Source organism: Helianthus annuus, chromosome 12, assembly GCF_002127325.2.
Source record: "Helianthus annuus cultivar XRQ/B chromosome 12, HanXRQr2.0-SUNRISE, whole genome shotgun sequence".
Classification (NCBI taxonomy): Eukaryota; Viridiplantae; Streptophyta; class Magnoliopsida; order Asterales; family Asteraceae; genus Helianthus; species Helianthus annuus.
In genome coordinates this window covers 111,195,736-111,200,753 of record NC_035444.2, presented here as the reverse complement: position 1 = coordinate 111,200,753, position 5,018 = coordinate 111,195,736, and the positions used below count along the sequence as shown (strand labels likewise).

The following is a 5,018-nucleotide window of genomic DNA, read 5'->3' as shown; positions in this document are numbered from 1 at the left end:
GACAAAAGGCCTACGCAGATCGAAGGAGACGGCATATGGAGTTTCAGATAGGTGATCATGTATTATTAAAGGTTTCCCCATGGAAAGGTATAATCCATTTACGTAAGCGAGGAAAGCTAGGTCCCCGTTACATAGGACCTTTCAAGATTTTGGCCCGGGTTGGGAAGGTAGCATATCGGTTGGAATTACCGCCAACTTTAGATGGAATACATGACACATTCCATGTGTCACAATTGAGAAAGTGCCTAGCAGATGAGACGGCATACGTGCCCCTCGACGATATTGAATTGGATGAAAGATTGAATTACGTTGAAAGACCGATAGTTATCAAGGATTCCAAAGTGACGCACCTTCAGAACAAAACTATAAAGCAAGTCTTTGTGCGATGGCAACATCGGAAAGGATCGGATCTTACATGGGAGTTAGAAGATGAAATGAGGGAGCACTACCCGACATTATTTGGTACGCGTTAAGGTTTCGGGGACGAAACCTCTTTTAAGGGGGTAGACTTGTAACACCCCAAAATATGCAATTTATTTATGTTACTTAAAATGTCTAGTCATGTTATATTAACCTAGTTAAGTATATATGTTAGTAACTTAATTAGAAGGAAGGTTATATGACAAATAACAATCTAAGTAATTAGAGGGACTAAACTTGTTAAAAAGGATGGAAGTTTAATATTACAAATAAATAAAAGAAAAACATAAACACACACTCTGGTGTGTTTGTGTGGATCGATCAGAGCAAGGGCCAAGAAGACAAAACCCTAACTTCACAAATTCTCAAAAATCAGAAGGAAACTAAGAGTTCTAATGGATGCATGAACCCTAAATCGAGTAATCTAAGCTTGTTCAACCCTTGGTAAGTCGAAATTTCTGTTTTGATGTTTTGTAAAAAGTGGGTTTCAACCCAATCGTGAAGTAAATGTGAGTAATTGTGTAGTTATGAGTTAGGATTGCACAATAGAACAAGAAATATGTTTGATTCTAGATAGTTGGACGATTCAAAGCATAAACCCACTTGAACTAGGGAGATAATGAAGAACATGAATGAAATTATATGCAAATTATTGTAATTAAGTATGAGAATTGTTATTGATAGATTAGTAATAGTTAGAAACTGATTTGGAAGGATTATTGTGGGAAATTTGGATTGTTTTTAATGATCTAAGAATGAACTAGTAGAACCATGCTTTGAACACTTGTACCTTATGCTTCATTCATGTTATGCACACCAAGTGTTTGACAAAATGCCTCAATAAAGATGTTAGTCTTGTAAGTCATAAACTTTACGTGAATTGAATGTGTTTAAAGAAGTATGAGCAAATTGTATAATGTTTTATCAATTGGTGTGTGTAATTGAGTATGAGACATAAATTAAAAGAATGAATGGTTATGTATAGGTGTTAAGGAAGAGAGTTCAAGTCAAGCGAAGCAACAAGGGAATCAAGACCGAGGTACGCTACTTGTACAAATTCAGAATTTTACCATATTATTGTTTTACCATATGATGTGTTGAATTGAATCGATCACGAAAAAGTACTTGTGTAGAATTTATTAAATGGGTCGAATATGATGGTTTAGTATGCAATAGAATGAATTCGTATGTTTGGACCCTTTTTATGAATGGGTCAAAAGAATAGAATGCAAGAATGAAGGAAATGGTATTTAGAGATTAGCAACTTGCGGATGTCATAGTGACTATAAACCAGCTAGTTGGAACCTTGAGTTAAAAGAAAGAATTTTAGTCCTAATGAAGTTTACTCGTTGTTGTGATGTAGGTAAATCTCAAGTTTAATGACAAGCTTCGCCCGGTCCGAACACACCTCAAGCCCATCATGCGTTCCGCACTTTTGTAAAGAAGACAATGTTTAATACTTTGTCACTTTTGTCCATGTCTAGTAGATAATCCTAGTTTTTATTATGTCTGTCTTTTGAAAACTTAGTCGTATGTAAGTACTTAAACTTAATGGTCTCGTAGGTGAAACAAGGTTTGTTTTGATGTGTATATTATGTCTTTTGAAACGTAGCGTATTTTTGAATGATGTTTTGATTGTGAAAAACAGGGGACCGCTCGTTTTGCGAACGGGTCATGCCCAAATTTCGTTAGATATAGTATGTCAATGTTTAAAAATTAAATGGAAAAATTTAGGGCCGTTACAGAAGGATGATGAAACCATCCATACATGAACTTTGAACTTGAATAAATATAAGTTTTCTTGAAAAATAAAGTTGTAAACTTGTAGATCTAAAGATCTACAAGTGGTTTTTTGGAAGAACCAAGTGAAAAATACTAGTTTTGTTAAAACTCGGATCTTGTATGAACTAAAAACATTTTTAGTAAGTAAACAAGTGTATGAACACTTGTGTAACAAGAAAATTCCACAGAGAAATATTTTTGTAAATCATGACTAGAAGTTGTGAAAATACATATTCTTTAAAAATAAAGTTTTTAAGAAACTAATCATATTTTTAAAGATAACAAGACTTACTAATTATGCTAGTAAGTTACTATTTGTTTTTATAAACTTTCAAGTTCATGAGTTTATGGTTTAGGCTCATTTTGTCAAGATTAGTGATTAAAGATCGTATATTGTTGATTGTTTGAATGATTGTACAAAAGAAAATGATATGCTAAAAAGCATCGACACCTCCATTTACAGAGGAAACTCTGGCGAAATTTTTCTAGAATTTCCAACACTTAGAAATATTTTTATAACAAATGTTTACAATTATATTTTTTAACTTGATTTTCAAAATAAACTTCGCCAAGATTTTTATTACAAAAGTACCAAGTACCGGAGGTGGATTTTCGTAAATAAAATTTGTTAAATATATATTTAGAATATATATTTTATAATAAAACGCTTGTGTGATTGTTTGCTATTTTGTGTACTAGATATATTATTTTTAGGGTAAAATATAATATAACCTGAAAATACTGTGAAATTACGACTCCAAAATAATACCAACGCTCTCACAAAATAAATATTTAAGTTACAAAAGTATTGTTACAACGCGAACTTTAAAACGTAACTTATGTAGTATTTCTGATAAATACTCTTGTATGTATATTTTGATAAGTATTATTTTGGAAAAATGCATGAAGTAAAATATAATATTTTTGGGAAAAATATATATATTTTTGAATTTAAAACAATTTAGACTAGTGACTAAAATATATTTTTCAAGTGAGACTTAAAAATATATTTTCAGAATTATAAAGCATACATGTATTATTACCCCCATCCTTGGGAAGGAAATATACTTATAAAATAAATAAGAAGTGTGAATACGAAATAGTTACCTAACTATTTTTCCAAGAACGTTAAAACCCTAAGCCAAGGCACGACCATCCGTCTAATAGGCATTAGTACGTGTAGGTCGTCACGCAGCAGATTGAGTTGGAGACTGACGTTTCCGGATACGCACTTCTGTGAGTTCATGTCCCCCTTTTCTCTTTACTGTTTTCAGTTTTATACTTCGGGGGTGAAATACATGCGACAATTATTACAAACATATACTTACATGGTATGGTTAGCGTAGGGAGGGTTTATACTACTAGATCATGTGAGGGTTGGGTACAACACTTGAGGCCATTAATCCTCGTTGTAGGATCGAGGGACACAAGAGTGATAGATCTATTTGGGTGTAGCGAGCCCACACCCGTGAGGCCGGGGAGGCCCATAGAGGTGACTGTGTCTTATAGCCGAAGCCCGGTAACAAATTTGCTACGTTGGAGTTTCCCTGTACTTTCTCACACATACCAGTGGCTTTGCAACCCATTGGTGATCTCTTTTTTTTTCCTTATTGCTACATACCAGGGACTTTTATACATACTTTAAAGGTTTATTCATACTCACTTTTACATGAACTTGCTCAACTTTTTGTTGATTTTTCAAACTGCATGTATTTCAGGAAATTAGTGGATCTGGCACGGTATGCATCACGTCAAGCTGCGTAGGAATAATGATGTTATCCGAGTTTAGGAAGTGTGACCTTTGCCTGGACGGGTCACAAGTCTTAAACTGTGTTTTTATTTCATGTCTTTCGTTATGTCGTTGAACATGTTTTCATTATGTCATGGTTGTATTTGGTCTGATGTGTCAACTTTTTAAAACAATGTTGTTGTGTTTTACTTTTAAAAACTTGATGAATGGATGAACATCATGGTTTTATTTTCATATAGCATTGTTGTGATTATGCTATGGTATTAAGAAGTCACATCAAATAAACCCACGCTTCCGCAAAAGCCAGGGTGTGACAAAAATCCTATGATAAGGAACTTTTGATAAGGACCTTTTGTATCCAATACACCAAAATACCTATGATGAGAATGTAAGACAGTTTGTAAAACTTTTTGAATAAATTTAGTTCACATATACTAATTTCAAATCCTCAGATTCTAAACCACTTTTGTAATTTAAACAAAAGCCATTTACATTATTACATATATACTTCAAATATCAGTTGTTACCTTGACGGTGAAATCGTGAACATATTTGGGGGATTGTTGAGATATCTTTGGAGTGAGAGAAGAACAGGGGTATCTGTAAAAGAGGAAGAGTAGCCCTAATAAACAAAAAATTCATTCAAACAAAGAACAAATCAATAACATAACAACCATCAGATCTGATAAAACATTAAACACACAAATACAATCATAGGAAAATAAGAATAAATACATTAACTTACCAGATGCTAATGAAATTGGAAGAGATGGTGGTGGATTTGCTTGATCGGCGGCGACCGAAATTAGGGTTTCTGGAATGTTATGGATTGAATCAATTAATTGCATAGGTTGATGGATCAAAATAGCTGAAGGAAGAAGAAAAAGAATCAGAGAAGAAAGGAAAAAAAAACCTAATCTCGAAGAGTATGTGAGAAGAAGAAGAATGGAAACAATGAACGGTTTCAAGCTTTAAATATGGATGGAACGTTGATGACCCGAATAATGTATCCGGATCCCGCTTCGGGTTTCACACGAGGGGAATGAAAGGTTTGCAAAAATGGCGG

At 33.6% G+C, this 5,018-nt stretch overlaps 1 long non-coding RNA gene across 1 annotated transcript; it reads left to right on the top strand.

Annotated features, from left to right (window-relative positions):
• The first annotated feature begins 748 nt into the window (after window positions 1-748).
• LOC110896329 lies at window positions 749-2,047 on the top strand. The gene is made up of 3 exons (XR_002567841.2): window positions 749-864; window positions 1,406-1,459; window positions 1,784-2,047. It is a non-coding gene; the product is annotated as an uncharacterized LOC110896329 (long non-coding RNA).
• The last annotated feature ends 2,971 nt before the right edge of the window (window positions 2,048-5,018 follow it).